At 36.6% G+C, this 26,433-nt stretch overlaps 1 long non-coding RNA gene across 1 annotated transcript in view; it reads right to left on the bottom strand.

The window, feature by feature from the left end:
* Positions 1 to 219: 219 nt before the first annotated feature.
* LOC145263238 (uncharacterized) overlaps positions 220 to 26,433 on the bottom strand; it is a 39,651-nt gene continuing 13,437 nt past the window's right edge. The window contains exon 3 of the long non-coding RNA XR_013864503.1: positions 220 to 4,155. This is a non-coding gene — a long non-coding RNA (uncharacterized LOC145263238). The remainder of the gene's footprint in view (positions 4,156 to 26,433) is intronic.

Raw genomic sequence — 26,433 nt, 5'->3', positions numbered from 1 at the left:
AAATATCTCTCCAAATTTAAGACAAATTATAAATCAGTGCAGTATATGTCGTTCAATGGTAATGTGACGACATTGTGATAAACAAGGTTTATCTCTTGATGAATAATGTGGAATGAAATAAATAGTCTTATCGTTGGAAGATGAGATTACTTGTTCTTGAGAGAAAGAAGAGATCATGATGTCTTTACAACTGGTAAGAGGAAGAAGATAGACATCAGAGAGTGTTTACATAAGTTTTATTCCAAGAACGCAATTACCAAAAGACTCAACCACAGACAAGCCAGAAGTCCCAAAAAAGAAAGTCTGCAGTAACTGTTCTTCATATATATAATAACCAGGAACCTAAAGTGTTCAACTGAGCTTCAATCTATGGTCCCCCCTCGCCAAACTTTCACAAGAAACACTCGTCTAGCTGTAAACACTATCAATAATTTCCCCCACTCTTTATCTGTGCCTAAACCTAAACGTAGATTCCATGAACAAATCTTCTTTCTTAGAACTGCACGCCTGTGGAATTGTCTTCCGTTTTCCTGCTTTCCAGCTGACTACAATATGGTTTTGTTCAAGTCTAAAGTAAATAAGTTCTTGATGAGCCGTTTCATATAAGTTATTAAATTTACCAAATTTTCATTACTAATGATTACTATATTGACCAACTTCTACTGTACACTCTTTAACCCTTATCCTTGAGTGGCCTCTGGGCCTTGATAATGTGGTGATGCCTTTGTAAAAAAAAAAAAACAACTGATATCTTTTTTTACAAAATGTTACAACATATAATTTTCAATTTTAAACTTGTAAGAAAAAGTACTTATTTTGATCAGATTTAAATACCATGCAAATTATTTTCCCATCAATTTTCTTATTTGGATGACTGAATGTATATTTTATAACAGTAATACATACTAGCGTGGCCTATATAAATTCCCCTTGGGGACTCATTCATATGTAATATATTCATGTTAACATTCTGTAAATGTTCAGCATAAATGGAGACGCTCTGATATAATTGTAGCTCTTTTGTTAAAACTGCAAAAGTATTTATCTAAGCTAGCAGAGACGCCTGGTGTAGCCCGGTCATAAAGTATGCTTAAATATGATATTTTAATTCTTGCAGATTTCGTACATATTATTATGAGTTAATGTTCTACCGAATTTAATATATTATAAAGTTGTGATTTTAAAAATAAAAAAATATATCCATATGGCTTGGATGCATCAGCTTAAATCGAAACCAAAATTTATAAAAAATTATAACTTTAATTCCTTCAACTATAATCGAAATTGAAATCAAAACTTCTGAAGAATTCTTGATAAAATCATTTATATAAAAAGAAGATAACTGGAGTGCTATCAGCTATAATCGAAGCCAAAATTTATGAAGTATATTCCTGTGTTGGTGTTTGTGGGGTTTCCAGCAGAGCGTTTGTGAAGGCAGGTGATAGGTCAGCCAGAGACTCCAGTGGCACAGAAGGCCCAGGAGAGCTGGACATGTCCTGGGACAGTTGGATGGGTTCTGATGGTAAAGTTGGTGATTGTTGTTGGAATAGGTCTATTGTGGGAATTTTTATTGAGTTTTCCAGGGGTTATCTGTTGTTCACCAAAAGAGCTTGTTATTTTTGAAGACATGTAGTCTAGTTCTCTATTGGTGAACAATTTCAGGCTGTTGTATCACTGTGTTGTAATTTTTCCTGGAGGGATGTTTGCTTTTCCATGATAAAAATGAAAAGAAACCCCCCCAGGTTGCTGTTCTTTCTTTTTGCCTTTTATTCTTTTGTTTTGCATAGCCTGTTGCCCATATTAGTGTTCACCTCTCTTCCCTTTCCCATACAACCTCCTGCCTACGTTGTCTCCTCATAGTTTACTTTAGAGTAGTCTTCCTCTGCTGTCTTCAGAGCCTCATGTTTAATCATATTTACTTCTGCTTATGGGATATATCGCAGGTTGTTTAACAATGTGTCCTTTTTTCTTCGCTGGTAGATTCGAGGCTTTTACTCTCTCAGTAATATCTCTCCTGTGCTGCGTCCCCATTTCTCAAACCTTGAGTAGTGGTAGCAGTGCAGAAGGACCTTCTTCTGTTAGACAATGACTGGGTTTTAATGCCCCTTCTGTTTCTTTTGGGATCTGTCGAGTGAGATGGAGGAAGGACGCTTGGTCCATCTTGGTCATGGACTGGTTGCTGTCCTTGTGTGACCTCTGAGGTGATTTGGGTATCACCTTTAGAGGTAAGAAGGTTCACACCATTTCTTTCTTCTTCCTGCTTGGTGCGTAAACAGGTTGAGGGGCCCTTTTTATCCTGGGCGACGGCCGTCCAGTTTGAATTCCTTTTATTTGTCAGTTTTCATGGTTGTTCCTCATAGTCCACAGCTTCTTATTGGTTATTCGAAGCTTCCCTCTACCTATTTTACATAAGCAGAGGGGATGCCCCCATCCGAAACCCAGGGGACGCACTGGATGGCTGGAGGAAGACAGCACACCAATGTCAGTATGTTTTCAAATGTGTTAAACTAAACTTGACTTCTCTAAAAAAAACAAAACAAATATAGATTTCACAAGTGTATGCGTTTTCTCCCGTATGCGATTGCATGGGGGATAACACAGTTTTTTTTTTATTTACTTCAGTTAGTTTGAAGAGATTATGGAGCTACAACCTTTCAGAGACCACTATACGCATAAGTTCAACTAAAGTTAATTAAAGAGTACTAGAATATTCTCATACTTCATATACTTTTGTCTCTTATATGCCTTTTTATATGACGTAACAAAGCTGATTTCCGTGAAAAAGAAGAAGCACATACTTCACATGAATGTGGTTTTTCTCCTGTATGTGTCCGCATATGACGCACCAATGTTAACTTCAGTGCAAAACAAGAACCACATACTTCACAAGAATGTGGTTTGTCCCCCGTATGTGTTAGCATATGATCCACCATATTTGTCTTCCGTGTAAAAGATATACCACATACTTCACAATAATGTAGTTTGTCTCCTGTATGGGTGTGCATATGACGCAACAGAGTTGACTTCTCTGCAAAAGAAGAACCACACACTTCACAAAAATGAGGTTTCTCTCCAGTATGTGTTCGCAAATGACGCAACAAATATGGTTTCAGTGCAAAACAAGAACCACATACTTCACAAGCATGTGGTTTCTCTCCCGTATGTGTTTGCATATGATTCAACATGCGTGACTTCCGTGCAAAAGAGAAACCACAGACTTTACAAGAATGCGGTCTCTCTCCTGTATGTGTTTGCATATGACGTGACAAATGTGACTTTTGTGTAAAAGAAGAACCACATATTTTACAGGAATACGGTTTCTCTCCAGTATGTGTTCGCATATGCTGTGACAAATATGATTTTAGTGCAAAACAAAAACCACATATTTCGCAAGAATATGGTTTCTCTCCTGAATGTGTTTGCATATGACGTGAAAAAGTTGACTGCATTGTAAAAGACATACCACATATTTTACACGAGTATGGTTTCTCTCCAGTATGTGTTCGCATATGCTGTGACAAAGTTGATTTTACTGTAAAAGAAGAACCACATACTTCACAAGAATGCGCTTTGTTTTCCATACTGATTGAATATAATGGCACAAACTTTACTTTTTTCCACGAAGGTATCTGTCACGTAGGTGTTAGAATGTCAGTAAAAGATTACCCACATTTTTCATAAAAAAAATTTTTTTTTTGTTTGTTTCCTCACAGGAATATGGCTTTTTCTTAGCATCAGATTTCAAGTTCTCATTTTAATATTAAATGTAAGCAATTTGCAGTAAAAGCAGTTTTAAAAAAAAATGTTATCAAATGTTAACAGTCATAATTTTGTGAATCCAGTTTTACTAATTAGCAATTTTCAAATAAAATTTTATTTTTTCACATTCAAGATGTCTAAATGTTATCATTATTAAAGGTTATATGCATTTTCAACATTCCTGCTAATGTTATATTAAAAGAATGAAAAGGGAAAACAAACAAGTGACAAGAACCATTTTAGATATATTTTTACTAAATTTGATTTGATCAAAAAAAGTATGAGCTTCATAAGACTTCACAAGATTTTCTAAATATTTTTAGACGTTGTTAAATTACCAATGAAATGAAGGTTCATTTAAATTTAAATGTGGATTTCTTTTTGTTAATGCAGATTCTGAAAATATAAAATAAATTAAAAAAAGATTAAGTTCATGTAAAAATTTTAAAATCTACATTAATGATACATTCATGAGTGATGAGTACATTTTCATGCAATTCAAAATCGATTTATTTTCTTTTTTCAAATATTTCAAAATCCTTAATGACACAAAAATGTGATAATTCTTTTTATTTAATCTAAAAAAATAGCGTTTAAATATATATTAAAAATACACATATTTTATTTTCTTTAAATAGATTTATAATTAGGACATATTGTTTGCTAGTTATTAAAACTCCTATCTTTCATTCTCTCCTCAGCCGTCTGCTTTTTATTTCTCTATTTCTCTCTCCTCAGTTTTTCTGTAGTCCATAAACATTTGCTCATATTCTGCCCAACCTATTCCTATATTTTTAATGAGATGAACACAAATTATAATTCATACACTGGATTTCTTTTAAATTATATTAATGTAATCTACTATGTATTGATTTTGGACAACGCTAAGTTGAACAAAACACAATATCATTCTTGATTTCAGATATTACCAAGTAGAACAAAATATTTTGTTATATCCTATCACTTACCAAATATAATACAGTACAATTAATAAAGACATTTTTTGGATGAACAGTTTCTTTTTATGCTCTGCCTTGTTGATAAAATATAAGGTAAGATTTGTAAGAAGGGGTGACAACATTGACAAAATATGGTTTAATTTATGAAGAGAAATTATGTTGATAATGAGAATGTATTTGCTACTAGACAACACCAAGTAGAGTAACTGTTTCTGCTACTTCTCCTTATAATGTAATATTATTCATGAGGCTTTAACAACAATATCAAAATATTGGTTAAAATCAGCATATGAAGATAAATGGCGTTAGTAATAAGAATTCTAGGGTTGGTATTACTGCACACATAGATTCGAAAAAGTTGTCAAAAAACAAATATATAACAAATAAATATTATCAAAGGAAAGTTACTTTTCTACCTAACTGGATACATTTTTTTTTGTTTTTATTCAATGTAACATGTTTATTCAGATCGAAAAACATGCAGTGTTTACCGCTGTATTGGAAAATTCAAAATGGCGCCCGACTCTCTCTTTATCATGATAAGTTTGGGAAAAGGTGTTATAAATAATAAACTAGACAAAATACGATTAAAAAAATACCGAATATATGTCAACTTATGTCACGGTAACATATAATGATCGAATTTCTTACAGTATTTTCTAGTTTATTATTTATAACATCTTTTCCTGAACTTACCGTGTTAAAGAGAGTGTCGGGCGCCATTTTGAATTTTCGAATGCATCGGTAAACACTGTATGCTTTTCGAGATGAATAAACATGTTACATTGAATAAAAACACAAAAAAATATATTCAGTTAGGTAGAAAAGTAGCTTATCTTGCCTTTGATAACATTTATTTGTTATATATTTGTTTTTTGACAACTTTTTTGAATCTATGTGTACAGTAATACAAACCCGAATTCTATTATTTGAGAACATTGAGTAATACAAACGTGTTTATTAAGTATCCTTTACAACAATTCATAATAAATTAATGCTCATAAGGCGACCTTAGCAGAACTGCTAAACATACCGTTGAAATAAAGTATAAAGAGGCATGTTAATAATGACAGTTATATTGCTATGAGACAATGCTGATTTATGAAAAGTTAATGTAACTTTTACCCCTAATTATCAAATATCTATTGTAATTTTACTAAGAAGTCCTTCACAATACTGACAAGAGTATGGTTAATATAAAACTATCAATTATGATGATGATTATTAATCCCTGACAACACCAAATAGAACCGATATTCCTGTATTTTTCTAATATATCGCCCCCCTCTTTTACAAAATATAAAGAAGATATATAGCGTTGTAAAAGACAATATTCTGAAGAGAATTAATATATCCACATACGCATATATATCAGTTAACAAAAGTAATACTATAATCTTACAACATGCGATCCTGGGCAACGCCGAATAGAACAAATGATCTCTATGCATTTATAATTACCACAGTTCTTTTTATGTCAATATATTAAGAAGTAACGCTGTATTATTATTATGGCTCCCAGCCAAGGCCAATTACTTTTTTCTTATTAAAAACGACTATAATGTAGTTTTAGCCTGGTCATCGCAGTTTGGAAACATTTGCTTTATCTATCTATTGGGAACTTTACAGTGTTCATATTATATTATTTTCATGACTCCCAGACAGTACCAATATTTTTTTTCATATAACGTCAAAGAATAACTGTAAAGTCCATTATCCCACAGAATGCAAAGTTTAAATTTACCTTCTCTATCTATTGAATAGAATATTTTTCCCTAACTTAACTGTAGAAATACTCTATTACGTTTTTATGACTCTAGGATTATTCTGATACTTTTTCTTGTATATTACATAATAAAAAATAACTATAACGTTCTTTATAACGGGCAAGTAAAACTAAATGAAAAAGTGAACAAAAAAGAAAGTTTTGAAGGTAAAAATAAAATGTAAAAGTCAATTAAAAAATTTAAAAAGGGTCACTGTGTATTAGTGAAAATATTGCCTCAGTCTAGAAAAAGTTCTTTAATAATCGAGGCCAGATCAGATAAAGTATAGCATCAGAGATGATACTAAACAAAGTATAATCCTATTTTGAAAATTAAAAGAGAACAAAAAAGTGAAAATAACAATTATTAGTGGACGTGTACGAAATATACTTCCCTCATATATATTTTTTCTTTTCATCTTTTTTTTTTCAAATTTTCAGCAGATTATTTGAAGCGTTATAATTTTATTTTCTTCAACTGTGATACATTTTAATGCTCAGGACCAACACATGGCTGACAAAGTCGCAAAGAAACAAACAAAAAAATGAAATTTCATTGAACTTTTTCCGTTAAAATGAAATGCATTTATGTTTTTTTTTCCAAAATAATGCAATGGGATGAATGGCGGTCATCAGTTTTTAGGAATGTGTTTCACGCCAGTTGGGAGGGGTAGTTTGGGGGGTTATAATGGGAGAAGTATTTTGGGGATTAGCTGTATTCATATACATATTTTTAATGAAAAAGGTGTGCAGCTTTTATAATCAAATGTGAGAACAAGAGACATGTTATAAGGAAAACAAAACAAAATAATGAGTTCAGAAACCATATATTCATAAAAGAGTTATTTTATGTTTAAAATGGACGTCTCCAGTAAAACGAAAAAACTAACAGAATTAACCAAACATGATAAATAATAAATATAATATATAATGAAAATATTTATTAATATAATTAAATATAATAAAATTGTGGAGAAAGAAGTGGCTTACCGTTAAAGCGGCTGCGTGTTTGTGCCTGCAGAGCACAAATTGAGAATCAAGATGGCGCCTGCAGACTTTTATGTGGAAAAAAGTCTTGGGGAATCTCGGAGAATCTCGTACCCTGGTTCCATAAATAACAAGGAAAGGAAAGCGGGAGGACAGACGATTTTTAGTCACTAAAGCAAACGGACATGTGTAAAAGAAGAGGAAGAAGAAGAGAGTGTGGTGAACGAAACAAACAACGACTCAGTTGAAAGTAGAGTTGTAACGACCACAAGCTATTTCGGCATGACGTCAGGATTTGACCCCAAGCTAATTACCCTGTTTGATGGCAGTAGCACTGATCACTCAGTGCAGGAATGGGTGGAAAAAGCAGAATTAATATGTCACCTCAGTGGGGTGAAGCGTATGGAATGCGTGGTCCCAATGCGCTTCACTGGGGAGCATATGCAGTATACCAGCAGTTGGCTGATGAGAAGAAAACAGATTTCGCCTGCATCAAGCGCGCCCTTTTTACAGCATTTGCGTTAGATCCAGTTACTGCATGGAAGGAATTCATGGCCCGAAAATTACATCCCGGGGAAACGGTGGATGTGTATCTGGCTGAACTAAAATAGCTATCGGTCCATTTTGGAAGGATGTCAGGCAAAGGCTTGTTGCAGGATTACCTAAGAGGGTGGAAGATCTGCTCCGTGCCTCATCCCAAGTGGACGAGATGGATACATCGGAAGTATTGGCGCGGGCACGAGCAATACTAAAGAAAAGTCCTAACACTATGGACCAAGCGGCAGCTATACAACCATCACAGGTTGGATTGCTGGACCTGGGCGCAGCTACAACCTGCTATAAGTGTGGAGGACCCAACCATTTGGCCCGTGATTGTCTTTCGTCACGTCAACCAACTCGGAAACTTGACGGGCCGCAGTGCTACAAGTGCAAAAAACGCGGACACCTGGCTCGCACCTGTCCGGGAAACAGGCAAGGGAAAGAAGCTACAGCGCCAGTCTTCTCCCCAGATCATCATTGAGCAGGGTGCTACCCACTGTAAGCATACACATTAATGGAAGCGAGCGTCTCGCACTTGTGGACACTGGGTGCACCCAGACTCTCCTGAGCAAGATATGCTGTGCCACTTGGAAAGCAGAGAGAATTCCGGTACTAACTGTAGGCGGAGGTTCACTAGCCTCTTGTGGGATGAGCATTATCTGCGCAAGCATCGATGACGGGCCTGCAGTAGCCGTGCGAGCCCTGGTTACGGAGGGAGAGTTTCTCGGGTACAACCTACTCCTGGGTATGGACTTGATTACACAACTGGGTGGAATTACTGTGGACAGAACCAGCAAGGTACAGTTCTCCCGATGTGAGGAACACGTTTGTGCTGCCATAACTCTCAACAAGCCTGACTTTCGTGCAGAGTATGATAGAAAAACCAATGCATGGACGGCATCTTGGAAGTGGTCAAACGATCAGCCACCAATATCCTTGCAGAACCGGTTATCAGAATATCCCCCACCCATGTGGCTAAGGGAACAGTATGAAGAAGAACTGCAGACGTGGATCGACAATGGCTGGCTTCTTCCATACCTAGAGGATGAGCTTTCCCCCCCCCCGTGAGGGCTGATTCTCTTGATGGCCGTCGTACAAGAGACCAAACAAAAGGTCCACCCCGTCATAGACTACCGTGAGCTCAATGAGCATGTCGACCCATATACGGCAAGGGCTGATGTGTGTGCACTCAAATTAAGGGAGTGGCGACAGCAGGGATCGAACGTGGAAACTCTGGACCTATGCAGGGCCTATCTGCAAATACGCATTGAGAGGAAATTGTGGCCATTTCAGACTGTGGAAATTGGAGGAACCCGATATTGTCTAACCAGGCTAGGGTTCAGTCTAAATGTGGCACCAGGCATTATGACAGCAATCATGCATGCTATCCGGCAGCAAGATGAGGCAGTGCAACAGGCAACATCTTCATACATCGATGATATATTCGTCAATGAGAGCCTCATGTCAGCGCAATCTGTTAGAATGCACTTTGAGAGCTTTGGACTGACATGTAAGGAACCAGAGCGTCTGTGCGATGGAGCAAAAGTTCTCGGCCTGCACGTGCGCAATAGCAAGGAGGGACTTTGCTGGAAAAGAGGAAGTCACGTCCCCAAGGTCCCATCAAACATCACTCGATGAACAGTGTTTTCGCTTTGTGGAAAGATGGTAGGCCATTTCCCTGTGTGCAGTTGGCTCAGGGTGGCCATAAAAAGACATGCAACAGCCGTGTCGTCGGGATAGGACGATGCAGTACACGATGTCACCCTAAGGAGCATGCTGACAGAAACTGTGTCCAGGGTGACCAGTAATGAGCCCGGTCAGGGAAAGTGGTGCATCAGCAGGAATGAGTTCACGGTCTGGGTGGATGCTAGTTCACTGGCCCTTGGAGTTGCCCTTTCAGTTAATGATTCCATTATTGAAGATGCCTGTTGGCTTCGGCCAGAGAATGATTCGAGGCACATAAACCTGGCCGCACTTGATGCCACATTGAAGGGCATTAACTTGGCGCTTCAATGACAAGCCAAGGTTCTACATATCATGACTGACTCAGCATGCACTCATCGGTGGATAACCGATGCATTAAGTGGAAGAGCACGGCTGACAACACAAGCATCGAGTGAGATATTAATTCGAAGACGGCTTGCCACCTTGGTCATCACCATCACAGAGTACGACCTGACCGTGGACGTAATGTTGATCAGGTCTGCGCTCAACAGAGCAGACGCTCTGACAAGAGTCCCTCAGGAATGGCTTCTGGCTGGTGCTCGGAGAGATTCTGATAATCTGTGAAACACATGTGCAGCAGTTGTGTGTAATGTGGATGCAGCGCGCATCATGGACATTCATCGACAGTGTGGACATCCTGGCATCAAGCGGACACTGTACTTTGTCAAGATTATTGATCCAGGAGTAGAAAAAAAAGATATCCGGAGAGTGGTGGAAAGTTGCGAAGCCTACCAATCCATCGACCCAGCTCCAGCATGATGGAAGAAAGGGGAGTTGGGAGTAAGTGGTAAGTGGCAGAGGGTTGGCATGGACATCACACACTATGATGGCAACTACTTCCTTACCCTCATCAATTGTGGGCCTACACGTTTCGCGGTCTGGAGACTCCTCGGGCACCAGGACTCTTGCAACATTATTCGCCAGCTGTCATCCGTGTTCTGTGAAAGAGGTGCACCCGATGAAGTGCTGACGGACAACGACCCAGCCTTTTGCAGCCATCAGATGAGGCAGTTCTTACAAGAATGGGGTGTGCGGCTGTGACTTAGATGCGCTTTTGTGCCTTCTGGCAATGGTATAGCTGAGAGAAGCCATCGCAGCATCAAAACAATTGCAGCCAGGAAGCAGTGCACCATCGCAGAAGCTGTGTACTGGTATAATCTCATGCCAAAGGATGGCGTCTCACCAGGAACGGCGCCTGCAAATGCAATCTATCAGTACCATGTCCGAGAAAAAGGAATCCACCCCGATACAACTGTGGCCATTGAGATAGAACGGAATCAGTATGCCAAAGGGGATGCTGTCTGGGTGAAGCCGCCAGGAAACCGATGTACTGACAAGTATAAACGGGGCACAGTCACCGATGTGGTGAGTCAGCAGTGTGTCCAGGTTGATGGCGTACCCCATCATGTTAGGGACCTACGGCCGGCGACATATGTACCACCTCCAGTGGACAATGAGAGTGACTCTGACTCTGAGAGTGGGCCATCGCTTTGGTTTGCACCATCCCTATCAAGCAGTGACTCTGATATCTGTAGCCTCCACGGAGATGAAGCCTTCCCCGACCATCAGGCGGTGGATGAGAGCGCACGCAAAGATGAAAGCAGCATTGTCCCCCTACACAGAAGCACCCGACGACGGCGATCGCCACCCCCTACCGTCTCTATGATCATGAGATCATGGGGGAGTGTGGAGAAAGAAGTGGCTTACCATTAAAGCGGCTGCGCATTTGTGCCTGCAGAGCACAAATTGAGAATCAAGATGGCGCCCGCAGGCTTTTATGTGGAAAAAAATCTCGGGGAATTTCGTACCCTTGTTCCATAAATAATGAGGAAAGGAAAGCGGGAGGACAGACGATTTTTAGTCACTAAAGCAAACGGACGTGTGTAAAAGAAGAGGTAGAAGAAAAGAGTGTGGTGAACGAAACAAACAACGACTCGGTTGAAAGTAGAGTTGTAACGAACACAAAAATAATAATACTTGAAATATATAACAAAATGAAATATAAAATATAATACAAAAATAAATATTAATAATGTATAAATTAAAATAATATAAAAGATAGCATAAATGATATTACTTTAATATTAGAAAGAGAAAATCTTTTAAGCATTTCTGGAGACTTTTAAAATATAACTAAAGAAACTAAAATGTTGGTGAATATTTTTAAAGCCCTTGTAAAACCAAGGATGATCCATTAGCTGAGATAGAAATCTGAATGTATTAATAAAGAACCGAGAATTTCAGGGGTCAGGAAAATCGCTCTCAAAATTTCTCTGCTCATTTTTATGAATCATAATTCATTGAAAGTTATTTATATGAGTCAATGTTAATTTGATTTCATATTAGTAAGATAGTTTGTGAGAAAGATCGGAAATACTTCAATGAATAAAGTTTATACAGATTGACAGATGATAATCTCAATGAATTGTGTGGGTCTGTGTGTTTGTGAATATTTGTGTTTGTGAATGGAGAGATTTTATCCGAGGGAAGCACCCAAAATATGCCTCCAGTGACAAAGATCAATAGACTCAGGTCAACTAAGTTCCACTGGTGTATTGAAGATAATTTTTTTTTTTTAAGTGATTGCAGTGGCTGCCAACAAGACCATTTCAATTACATTCTGATCTGTCTAATATATAACTGTTTTTATTCAGAAGTGTATGCATAGATGACATGTGCACAAACGCTTTTATGCATTTTGATTTTGTATGGTGATGTGTAAACATTTACTAATACATTGCTTCTCATTTTAAGAGTCTTTTTTGCAATATTTTTTATTCATAAATAGGGGTAGAGCAATGTGTGACACAAAGTAAAGAAAGTGGGAGATAGGCAAGCTCCCCTAAAGGAGAGGCACTCTTGCCTCAACAAAAATTGTCTGGGCCTCGACATTGGCATTTCCTGGTTGGGGCGCATCAGGCGACAAGCAATAAACTCGCCCATCCCAAAAGCCAGGTGGCAAGGCTGAGGGGGGCCTCCTGGGTGATACCCAAGTGGTGTACATCAGTCCAACAGGTACACGCCTGGTTCCCAGCTCCGCACCTGTCAGGCTGAGTGTCAAGAAGCGATCATTAATGAGTACTCTACTCAGTCTCCTTGCAGCTTTGGCTGCAAGGAGACACATCCCCACCATTCATAATGGGAGTAAGTTCCCTCACAGTTGGAAGATTCTATTTATAAACGATGCTGCTAGGAAGTGACGAATCAAATTAATTCACATTCTGCTACCAACCAATCATAAACAAGAATTGCTCCATAAAATTTAACCTTTTATTTAGCAAGCTTTCATATATTTTCTTCATGTCAACATGGGAAGAATCTTTTGCTCTGTGGCTACAAAATTAAAAAGTCAGGAACATGTACAAAACAACTGTCTACAGAGAACCAGTCACCTCCAGGACTTGTATAAAACTAACCATCAGAAACTCAAGAGTTTATGTCATTTGCTATGTAATTAAAAGTCTTTCCCCACCAGAGGTCAAATGTTCATGTTCTCCAACATGCAATTTCTTATCCTGTCCTTACCATGCGGTGCATTATTTCTTTTTCTTTCCCTTCCTTCCTCCACTGTGATATCACATTGTGCACTGATTCAGTCATTTGCATATATATTATGCGGATGCTGCTGATGCTACCAGCATAAGCAGCTCTGTAACATATTATCAATTGGATAGTAATCTACCAGATTATGGAAAAAAATGAAAAAAAAAATATTTAATGATATATAAGAAGTGCTTCTAATATAATATTCAGTTCCTAATACAACGTTCCAGTAAATCGATCACCCATGACGGAACTACAGGGTGGTCAAAAAGTCAGGTAACATGTTAAAGGTAGAAAAAACAATATGATCCATTATAATCTCTATTCATTTAATATTATTTGTTTAAATATTTGAGTGTAATATATAAACTTACCCCTCCTGATTTCTGGCTTTGGAGCTATGTAAAGGATAGCGTTTATGGCAAGAAGCCTGATACAATAGCGTCTTTAAAGTTATTTATTGAAGAGGAGATTGCGCGGATATCAGCTGACATGATTACACGTGTTACACAATCAGTGGTTAATCGCTTCCAGCGATTGATAGAGAGAAATGGACGACAATTAACAAAATAAACATATTTCATGTTTGTGTCATTTTATATTTCAATGTATGGTACTTAAATATACGTGTCGTTTTTCTTTAAAATGTTACCTGACTTTTTGACCACCCTGTATATTAAATTTTAAGGCTAACTTTGACTAATTTGGCCTTTATTTAAAAGTTTGTTTTTTTTTTTATTTTGTCTTTTTTATTATTTTTCAGTGGATTATCATCGATTGGATGCATGTCGTTTGCATGCACATCGTCTGCGCATATATTATCTTGAATAAAAACAAATTATTATATTCTGAACTTGTCAAAGAACTTTCTGAATTCATTCGAAATTGTCTGTCCAATGCTTCAAATACAATATTCAGTTCCTAATACAACGTTCTAGTAAATTGATCACCCATATTGGAACTATATAAAATTCTAAGGCTAAATTTAATGAATTTGGCCTTTTTTTTAGCACTTTGGCTTTTTTTTTCATTTTGCCATTTTTATTTTTTTCAGTTGATTATCATCGATTAGATACTAAAAAAATGCTCAGTATGCACTAGAGTACCAACTAAAGTCTTACCTTTAAAAAATTGCTTTTTAGGTGTACTCAGGTCTGTTTTGAAGAAATATCGCATTTAAAATTGCCGCCAACAAGTAGTTTTCATGATATCAAGACTTATTGTCCAATGTATTCTGTAGTGTTTTCACTGGTCGCCATGTTTGTTTTAGCACATGTATTCAGTTTATGTGCACACACAAAAACAAACATAGTGGCCAGTGAAAACAATATAAAATACATTGGATAATAAAGGCCTTACTATTATAAAAAAAAACTACTTGTTAGCGACAATTTTAAAGGTTTATTTTTTTCAAAAAGACTCGAATATCCCTAAAATTCAATTTTTAAAGGCACATAAGTCTTTAGTTGGTATTATTATTGCACTTAGATTGATAAATGAAATACTTTATGTAAAAGGTGTGTGTGTGTTCTCATCAAGTGGTTTTAATATGGGGGATTAATTTGCTAAAAGGTTGTATTAGAAACTGAGTACCTTTTACAAATCTTTAAATATTGATTTTTGGGTTTGTATTACTGTACACATAGATTCGAAAAAGTTGTCAAAAAACAAATATATAACAAATAAATGTTATCAAAGGCAAGATAAGTTACTTTTCTACCAAACTGGATATATTTTTCGTGTTTTTATTCAATGTAACATGTTTATTCAGATCGAAAACCATACAGTGTTTACCGATGTACTGGAACATTCAAGATGGCTTCTTATTCTCTCTTTAACACGGTAAGTGTGGGAAAAGATGTTATAAATAAAAAAACGGATAAAATACTGTTAAAACCTCGCTCAATATATGTTACCGTGACATAGGTTGACATACTCGGCCAGTTTTTAGTAGTATTTTTTATGTTTTTTTATTTATAACACCTTTTTCCAAACTTTAAAGAGGGTGTGAGACGCCATCTTGAATTTTCCAATACATCGGTAAACTCTGTATGTTTTTCGAGCTGAATAAACATGTTACATTGAATAAAAACACGAAAAATATATCCAGTTTGGTAGAAAAGTAACTTATCTTGCCTTTGATAACATTTATTTGTTATATATTTGTTGTTTTGACAACTTTTTCGAATCTATGTGTACAGTAATACAAACCCCATTAAATAAATAACAGTTCTACAACATATGGTGCTTATTAAGAGAGAATCGACAGCTTGATTTTTTGATATGTCGTTTTTAGAAAAAACGATATTATGTACTTAATTGTTATATTGATAAATCCCCAAATTACAAAAATTCAGTGAATAGTTATTTATATTGAATAGTAATTTTTACAGAAAATTGGGCAAAATTGTATTTTTCTTAGATATTATAAAGTAGAAGGTGGAGAATTCATATGCAGGGGACATAACTGGAAAAGCATATTTTAGATTACATTGTAATAACGACCACCATTTTAGCCTTATAGAGAAAGACTTTTTTTTATTAAAAACACAAGTGTTGTTCTACTTGATGAATTTTTGTAATTTGAGGATATATTACTATTTTCGACATAACAATTTACTCCGTAAAATTGTTTTAACTTAAAACCGTCTATTAAAATAACGATTTGTCAACGCTACCTGAACAAGCACCCAACGTACAAAAAATATTAAATATTTTCTCGCCAAAGCTACAGATCCAAAATATAATTCCCTAAAAAATACAGCGAAAATTTAAAAAAAAAACAATATAAATAAAATAAAACAATAAAAAAAACTCTTGATGATGATCGAAAGTATTGAAATAGGTGAGAAAAAAACTCAGTAACAAAAAAACTATTGAATTTTAAGTAAAATAAATAGTACCTATGTAATCGCCATGTCACAAATAGTAACATATCTAAAAGTTACCGAAAATCCTCGCCGTAATTTTTAAATATGTTACTATTTGCGATATGACAATTACGTAGGTACTGTTTGTTTTACTTGAAATTCAATAATTTTTCGTTATTTAGATATTGAAGCAGTAATAACTTTTAGGTCCAGACTTCATGAACTGAAACTAAGGAATAGCTAGCTTGCAGACTTAAGAAAAAAAATGAAAACATAAACAAAAAGAAAGACATTCTTTTATATAACAGTATTGACCCTGAATAAGTCAAGGCTCAAATAACATAGAACATTCGGTATCTAATTGAGAAGACTAGAAGCGACCAGTGTTAACATAGGTCGTGGGTGTCTATTTTCATTCCCGGTTTTCTTTTTGTGATCGACTGCAATGTGCTGAGCTGCTGAGTGCTGGGCCTATGGGGCCAGGTGTAAGTGCTTTTTTGTTCTGTGTAGAGACGCATTCCCTTTCTCAGTCCTCTTGTTTAACCTATTTTGGAATTTTTTTAATCCATCTTGAAAGCCTTGCTTTATATCATGTCTCGGGCACTAACTGTTTTTTTTTTCTGTTTCGATTTGTTTCAGGTGTCCAACCTCAAGGTTTGACTAAAGCAGTTGGCAGGTTTCAGGGGGACTCACGTATCAGTTATTATGTTGACAGGTTTCAGGCCTATGAAAAATAAGAGGGTTTCTTTCATGACTCCAAAAAAGGAAGTTGGTATTGCTAGTTCTGGAGTACCATCATTATCTTTGGCATATTGGCCAGCATTAAGACCAGAATTCATGAAGTTTGGCAATCTGGGTGAATCCATCCCGGCAGTATAGAAATCAATGCCAATAACTTTTGACTCTGTTCCAGCTTTGCCTAGGCTCCAGTGAGGAAAGCAGAAGCATGGGAACCTCAATCCAGGTTATCACCAAAGGCATACCGAGGGAAATATATGTTAACGAATCGCAGCATGATGAAAACTACCCAGGCTGAGCAACTGACTTCTCTCCTTTTTGATACTTCCCTAGTTGTTCCTTGCTCACTTTCTGGTAAGGGCAGAACTTGAATGGAAATAAAAACTTTGCAGTCAATCTGCATCACCTTTTTTCCATATTCGAGGCTGGAAAGAACAAAGAAATTGACTTTCCTACCTGGACACTGAATCTGTGAGGTGGATGCAGAAGCCAATCTAACACGTATGCAACTTAAGTTACTTCATCTACTGCAACTTCTTTAGAGCACTGACATTTATATTCCTTCTAGATGTCTGTGGTATTGCCAGGAGAAGCAATTAATGTCCAAACTGCTTACTGGCATTATCGGTATATCCTGCATCATCCTGACCTCTCAAGACTTGAAACCAGTTGTTTACACTGATTAGTAGTATTTGTCATGTCTTTGAATATAGGCATAAGGTGCTGAAGCAAAGCTGCTTGTATACTGAAGGACCTTATGTGTTGAATATTGGTATCCTGGAAAACGCTGGATGACCTACTTGAAGTGAAAGTAAGCGATTATCACTAATCCATACAAAAAGGCAGATGCTGTTTAGGTGAAGAATCCATGGGGAAGATATGACATAGTTCAGCTTGGGTACGGTGATGAAAATCAATAACAAACACTCAGTCATTGCACATAAAGGATGTGTGTCCAGTGTCCTAACATGATTGTTTAATCTGTGATAAAATTACCACATTAGATGACAAAACCCCAGTGCTGTATAAACACCCAGATGAAGAAAGCTCCTCAGAAGATGATGCACCCAAGAATCCAGAGCAGGAAGAGTTCAATATTGTAACAGAAAAAGACACCACTGAGGAGGACTATGAGCCTGTACCATTAAGGCAAAGCATCAGGAAGAAGGGTCTGCTCAACATTGTCATTTGTGTGATCATGAAATCAGAGAGAAGTGTGATGTGCATGTGCAGAACTGCCCAAGAATTGTACGCCAATGTCTTAGTTGGGCCTACCTATGGTGAAAATGAGTTCTGTCCAAAGGCTATAAAAAGCCGATAACAGTCATTCAACAAGTAACTCCAAAAGTTGTTCTGGTAACATGTGTTTAGTCGTTGTATAAGGGACTGTGTTGAATTGTCAGAGGTGTTCGGATTCGAATCAATGGAGTTATTCAGTATCATGTGTAAAACTGTCACAGGTGTTCAGGTTTGAATCAAGGGAGTTTTTTTGGAATTGTATCATGTCAGATCGACAAAATTGTTCAGGATTAAGTCGTGTTGAATATTTGGAGGTGTTTAAGTTTGAATCAACATTGTTGTTTGGGATTATGTGTCAAATCAACGGAGGTGTTCAGGTTCGAATTGACAGCGTTTGGGATTGTGTCATGTAAAATCAGCAGAGACGTCTGTGTTGGAATTGACAGATTTGTTCAGAATCGTGTCAGGTTGTGGGTGTGATATTTTTTTGGTCTCTGTTCTCTTGTGAAGCAACATTTTGGACATATGTCAGTGAGGTGACAAATGATGTTCCTAGCAATCTTCGGAGTAGCTAAACTAATTCTGTGGTCTTGACGCATAGAAATAAAATGTCTGTGATGTGAGGTGCCGCCTTCTCATTATTATCTGATTTTTTATTTTAAATATAAACTTAAAATTTAAATCAGATGCAATAGGAGGTTGCCTTTTAAACTATTTAAATGAAAGTCAATACACACAGCTAGCTTATGTGCATTTACAATTCTAGGTAGGGCACACACTGTCTTTAGGACGATTAAATCAAATGACCATCCTACAGATGGTTCAGGCCCTTATCTAGTAGTAATAATGTGTCCTGTCCCCCTTGTCTTTATTTTGGGTGTTGGTATACAACCAGAATACCTTTTTCTAAAATATTATTTTATCCACATCCCCACAAAGACCCCATTCCAATATCTTTTGACCATAAGGCATTTTCCACTTCCAATGAGGAAATTACTTTATTATTTTCAGTGATAGATGGAAAACAGCGAGCATTTCATATATTACACAGATTTGAAGGGTTGCCACTAACACAAAAGTAATTAGCATTTTATTCGGTTTATTTACTTCTTATTAGTTATTCTTCTTTATTTTGATGTAGTTTTAATGCTTAGTTTTTTTCTTCCCACTCCCTATTATCATGGATTGTAAATCTTTTGTAAATAAAAATCATTCAAACCATCCAGGAAAATTTTAAGTAGGTTAGCCCATACACTAAATGTGGTATTTTGGTGCCTGGAATTTGTTTAAAGGATAGAGCAAGTGTATGATACTCGATCCCCTTCCCATCTTTTTGGTGGAAGGTTCTGGTAAAGTTTTCAGGGGGATGTTTATTTAGTAATTGTGACCTGGTAGACCAACACAAAATCTTCCTTTAAAAAAATCTTGTTTTCTAGGAATTTTCGGGTGTGCTGAAAACGAATATCGCATATAAATTTTTCATAAATAAATAGTTTTCTGGATATTAAGCAATGTAATTCTTTGTTATAAGGAGTGGTTATTGTTGTACATGCAAGCGAACGCATATTGTTTGACACATATTTGGTAAAAATTCAATATTTTTGGGGTACTACAATTGTGTACAGTTTTCTTTCCTCTTTTTTAGGAGTAGGCGAGGAGAGAGGGCAGTGTCGGTCGCAGAAAGTCTTTATATCTTAAACTACTTGTCTCTGCAAAATTTAAATGAGATTTTCTTATTCAGCATAGTGTAGTATTGGGAATCCCAGCTTAATTCCTATATAGGTAGTTTTAGAAATAGAAAGTTATGTAAGTATATTTTCGATTCCCGAGTTGGCAGGGTCACAAAAGTTTAGATTTGACAGGTATCAACCTAGAGAGAATGTACCGGAAATTAGGGGTGACATGCACCGGAAATTAGGGGTGACATGCACCGGAAATTAGGGGTGACACGGGAATTGTGGTTGTAGGCTTCCGGTTGACGACCACATGGGTGGAGAGTTGGTTTTGGGCAGCAGAGAATGTAGGTTGGAGATTCGGCTCTCTGACAACCAAGGTCCGAGATATAGGCTTGCCTTTAATAAAAGATTGAAGCTTTAGTCCATCTTGTTGTCATTAATGAATCTGTCTGAAGTGACCACTCCCATATGAGATGGCAGACCAGCGTCCAAGAAGATATCATCCGCTGGCCAAGGCAATGAGGTATGTACGCATTATACATTTGCACGTACACGTCTTCATGACTTTCAAGGCAAGAAACAGTGTAAGGATAAGAACACACACACATATAACAGTGAACTGCACGTAACATATGTAAGAGCATACACACCCATGCCCATATATGTAAGAACAGTGATAAACACGCAGACTTGTAGTTGTAAAAGTACCCGTAAAAGTAAAAAGAAAATGAAGTATGTGAGAAATATCTCGCATAGCCTGAAGGGGGCCCGATGTCAGAAATAAGGCAATGAACAGAAACTTACCGATAGCCATTGTTGACTTTAGTAGATCTGTTGCAAAATTAGTCGAGTCGTCTTATTTTACTGGCACGGGCCGAGTAGTCCTTAATCCCTTGTTGAGATTAATTTGTTATAGTTCATATTTAGACCCTGGGAGACTTAGATTTTTCTGTCAATCCTGTCATGAATTACGACAACCAGAGCCATTCGTGCAGTGTCTTCCTTTCTTTTTCTTCTCAACAGTTACCGGGAAATCGATCCTGGTTTTTTATTTTCCCGCTAAAAAAAAAGGGGGTCAGACGGGGAAGCCCTTAGTGGCCAATCACCGACCTTGTCTCATTATGGTCAAGACCAATCAGTGGTCCTGTATCATCGTGTTATTTCTGACACACCCTCCAGGGGGCAACAAAAAAGTAATTGGTAATCGATTACTTTTTTTTTTTAAATTATCAAAATGAAAATAGGTTGATTTATATTTAAATTCTAGTGAAGAATTTCCTCTAAGTTTCAAGAACAAATGAGACTAATCCCTAAGGATAAGTATTATGTGTTTCTCCCACAAAATGAGTAAAGTTTCAACTAACAGTTTTAACTAAATTAATAATATTAATAATTAACAACTAGAAAAAAAAAACTATAATAACATAAGTCAGTAGACAATTCAACTTTAATTGCTACAATGGATGAACTTGACCTAACCTAACATGTTTTCCGAACAATTCGGACAAAACCAATTTCCGGTTGTATCTTGTTCATTAACTCCGACGCATTAAAAATGATTTAAAGTTGTTGCACTTATCACAACATACCATACAGGAACAAGTTGGGCAGAAGAAGGGACCTCCCTCCTCCACAAACTCCGCAGAAGTGGATGTAGGATCATCCCTCATTTCCAGAGGGAACAGATGTTTTAGGGGGTGGACTTGTTCACACCCATCCCTTAATATGCGAGCTGAACGAGCCCTGCCATCGTTTCCGTAGATGAGGTTGAGCACCCTACCAAGACTCCAGAATGGTCTAGGTTTGTTGGGTGTTTTAATTAAAACAACGTCACCTACAGAAATCTTTTCAGTAACCTGACTGACCATCTCTCTATCTCCTTTCCTTAGGGAGAGAAGATATTCGTCCTACCAAATTTTGCGGGATTTTTCAACAAATTCATCATCTCAGCTGCAGAGAATTTAACAATTGCACCCTACCTGGGGTGTCAGGGCAGAGATCACCAACCTCCATGTATCCCAATATCAAGCGTGGACTATAGCCCGTTTGCAGAAAATGATTAGGGGTCAAGGTTTCCAATCCCCTTTCTGCAGAGTAGGTGAGAGGTCTGTCATTAATAGCATTCTCTACGTCAGAAACAATAGTTAGGAAGTTGAAATACTCGATCTTCCTTCTACCAATTACTTTGTGGAAACATCGTTTCACAGTTTGTATCATCAGCTCCCATGTGCCCCCATGCCATGCAGAATAAAGAGGGATGGTGACATGTCTAATTGAAGTCGATCTGAATTGTTCCTTGACCTCATCAGAAACGAATACTTCAGACAACGAAATACCAGCAGCCAAGAAGGTTTTGGCATTATCTGAATAAACATAGGAAGGGACACCAAATCGGTTAGTAAATCTGACAAATGCCAGGAGAAATGATCGTGTGCTCAAGTCAGGCAACAATTCAAGATGTACAGCCCTGAGACTCATACAGGTGAGCAACAAGATATACATTTTGGTATCCTCATTGTTCCCCTTTATCCAAAAATGGCCCGAAAAGTCGACACTAACTTGGTTGAATGCGCAAACAAATTTTGTCCGGTGACCTGGTAGTTGAGAACCTGAAGGGGTCTGACAAAGCAGAGAATTAATTTTTCTGCAGGTTATGCAATTGCGGAGAACACCTCTCACTGATTGTCTCCCTTGAGGGATCCAAAACCCCATTAGTCTTAACTTGGCTAGGGTTGAACAAACTCCGATATGACTGCAATTCCAGTGTGCCTCCTGAACCACTAGACGAGTCAAATCATGATATTTACCTAAGAGAATAGGGTGTTTGACTTGATATGGGTGAATATCGGAACTTTGTATACGACCCGTAGTACGTATCAATCCCTCATTATCTAAGAATAATCTGAGGGCATTTACTCTTGGGGGTATGTTCTTACCAGCAGGTTCACTCAAGTAATTTGATTCGCAGGGGAATTCTTTCCTCTGAATACTAGAAAAAAGCATAAACTTTGCCCTCTTAACCGTATCGGTTTGTCGATGTTTCAATTTATCGACAAACTGCAAAACCTTTTCCAGCACACCAATTGTCTTCGTCAAGGAAGAGAAGTTTGAAATCTTAAACAAAAAGATATTCTCTTCCGATGTAGCCTCACTGGAAAGAAAACAAGAGACAATCCTTTTATTAGTGTCATTCAGACATGGTAACGGAGTTGTCGGCCAATCAATAGCACTTCAATTTGCCCAATCAGGGCCATGAACCCACAAATCGAGATACTGGCGGAACTTTGCAGAGGAAAGACCTCTGGTTAATAAATCTGCCGGGTTTTCAGCAGAAGGGACATATTTAAATTGAGGTAATATACCGAAGTAACCTTTGATATCTTCCAACATCCTCTTAATGTCCTGAATTCTGTTCTTAACATAGAGATTTTTCTTCGTACCCCTACCATTCAACACCCAAGATAATGCCACATTGGCATCGGAGACTACAAATAAATTACGGACGTCGACAGGCTGCAAGGCCCTTAAACCATTAGGGACGACCTTTAAAGCAAGATAAATTGCCATGAGTTCCAGAATGGGTAGGGGTTTTTTCTTAAGAGGGGCCACCTTTCCTTTTGCAAAAACAAGGTGACATTGCGACCCTTGCTTGGCATACAGCGAAAATCCGTACGCAAGTCTGGAAGAATCGCAAAAACATAAGAATTCAGTAGGAACGTCCTTCACCAAAGCATTCCTTGGGAACTCAATGCCACTCCACTCGTTCAACTCACCAGCGAGATTCTGCCAAGCATCGATGAAATTTTCTGGGATTTCTTGGTCCCAGGATAAGTTGCTCCTCCACAGTTGACTGGTTAGGATCCTGCCCTGGACTGTGACAGGAAGGAACAATGATAATGGGTCAAAGATTCTAGAAGTCTGAGACAAGATTCCTCGCTTGGTATTGACCTTAGAGTCTATCTCTATGGGTGCTAGGCACACAGAATCTCTCTGTGGAGAATAATGGTATCCTAACACCTTTTCAATGGGGGGAGGAGGAGAAACCAGGGTCCCATCCTCGATCATTTTATTTTGTAAGTCAGTATTGTTGGAATTGCAAGACTGAAGTTCAAACCCGGCATCCATTAATCTATTACGTACTATTTTCTTTTAATTATTGATAGCAGAAAATATAAAGTATAGCATCAGAACAGATACTACACTTTTACTATAATCCTATTTGGAAAAAGTGTTTAAACATGTACAAATAAACTGAAAATAAAAAAAATCATTTAAAAAAAAATGAAATTGTATAAAAATCTTTTACATAAAGATAAACATATTATAAACACTCCAACCTCCCTATGTTAAGAACGGCTTTCGGAATAACACCCCAACCTCAAAAGCTGTTCTTAACATGGGGAGGTTGGGAGGTGTTTATTCCAAAAGCCGTTCTTAACATAGGGTGGTTGGGGGTGTTTATACAACGCTGGGTCAGGTCGTAAAATAATACCAAATAAATAAATAAACCGACGTTTTAACTGAGAATATCGGATGGTGTCAATTAAAAAAATACACAATTTAAAAAAAAAAATTAAATGAAATTATTATAACCAAACTTTTTAATAGCAAAAACAAATATAAAATAACTGACTTGTTCGGATTTTTATGACCAAGATTGATTTTTATGTACAGAGAGAGAGAGAGAGAGAGAGAGAGAGAGAGAGAGAGAGAGAGAGTGTGTGTATGTGTGTGTGTGTGTGTGTGTGTGTGTGTGTTTATCATTCTTTGTGCGTTTTTAATAGAATTCAATATTTATTTAAAGTGCGGTAGGTGGCCAGTGAAAGGAGAAATCCTTCTAGACCGAGGCAATTTTTATGCATAATAAAATCACAAGTATACCCAATCGAGATTTAAAAAAATATATTTTATTCACATATCTTTTATAACTTTTATTTTTATAAAGATGAAGTGTAGTAAGTATCACAAGATACAAATCTTTTCATAATTTTCATTTTTATTTAAAAAAAAAAAAAAACCAAAAAAACTTGCTATTTGTTTACTTCTCCATAAAGACAAATTAAGTACAAGTAGTTTAGCGTCCGAAATTTTCAGTTTCTAATGTTTTGTAATAAATATAGTTAATTCTTTTTATTTATTTTTATTTTTTTGTGTGTAAGTAACAATACGAACGTAAATTTAACAAAATATATTAAACTAAATGGGTGTCTTTCTGAGTACGTTTTTTAATATATTTAGAGAACTTTAATAAAACTAATAATAATTATAATAAAATAAAAAAATAAAAATAATTAACTATATTAATTACAAAACATTAGAAACTGAAAATTTCGGACGCTAAACTTACTTGTACACACACTGTACATAACAATTAATCTTGGTCGCAAAAATCCGAACAAGTCAGTTATTTTATATTTGTTTCTGCTATTAAAAAGTTTGGTTATAATAATTTCATTTAAATTTTTTTTTTAATTGTGTATTTTTTTATTGACATCATCCGAAATTCTCAGTTGTAACGTCGGTTTATTTATTTATTTGGTATTATTTTACGACCTGCCCCAGCGTAGTATAAACACCCCCAACCACCCCATGTTAAGAACGGCTTTCGGAATAAACACCTCTCAACCTCCCCATGTTAAGAACAGCTTTTGAGGTTGGGGGTGTTATTCCGAAAGCCGTTAACATAGGGAGGTTGGAGTGTTTATAATATGCTGGGGCTTGGCACGTCGTAAAAATTTACCATTTATTTATTTATTATTATTATTAGTAGTAGTAGTAGTAGTAGTAGTAGTAGTTTTATTGAAAAGGTCTGTAAATATATAAAAAAGGGTAATCTCCAAAAATACCGTTAGGGCTTACAACATGGCCGCCAGAAGAGTCACGTGATGATCACGTGACTCTTCTGGCGGCCATGTTGTAAGCCCTAACGGTATTTTTGGAGATTACCTAAAAAAGAACGCACCCAGAAAGACACCCATTTATTTAAATATATTTTGTTTAAATACGTTCGTTTTATTACTTACATTTAGAAGTTTTGCGTAAATAGAAAAGTTTTTTTTTTTTTAATCCTTGAAAGTTTTGTAAATATTTAAAGAAAATGTTTTGTAAATATATATTTTGAGTTTGTATTACTGTACACATAGATTCGAAAAAGTTGTCAAAAAGTAAATATATAACAAATAAATGTTACCAAAGGCAAGATAAGTTACTTTTCTACCAAACTGGATATATTTTTCGTGTTTTTAATCAATGTAACATGTTTATTCAGCTCGAAAACCATACAGTGTTTACCGATGTATTGGAAAATTCAAGATGGCGCCTGACTCTCTTTACCACGGTAAGTTGTGGAAAAGGTGTTATAAATAAAAAAAAAACATACAAAATACTATTAAAAACCCGCCGAATATATGTTGTTGACCTATGTCACAGTAACATATATTGAGCCGGATTTTAATAGTATTTTGTCTAGTATTTTATTTATAATACCTTTTCCACAACTTACCGTGTTAAAGAGAAAGTCAGACGCCATCTTGAATTTTCCAATAAGTCGGTAAACACTGTATGGTTTTCGAGCTGAATAAACATGTTACATTGATTAAAAACACGAAAAATATATCCAGTTTGGTAGAAAA

Source organism: Euprymna scolopes, chromosome 38 (assembly GCF_053919585.1).
Source record: "Euprymna scolopes isolate OS-2025 chromosome 38, ASM5391958v1, whole genome shotgun sequence".
Lineage (NCBI taxonomy): Eukaryota > Metazoa > Mollusca > Cephalopoda > Sepiida > Sepiolidae > Euprymna > Euprymna scolopes.
The sequence above is the reverse complement of the archived record's forward strand: the minus strand, read 5'-3'. Positions and strand labels throughout refer to the sequence as shown.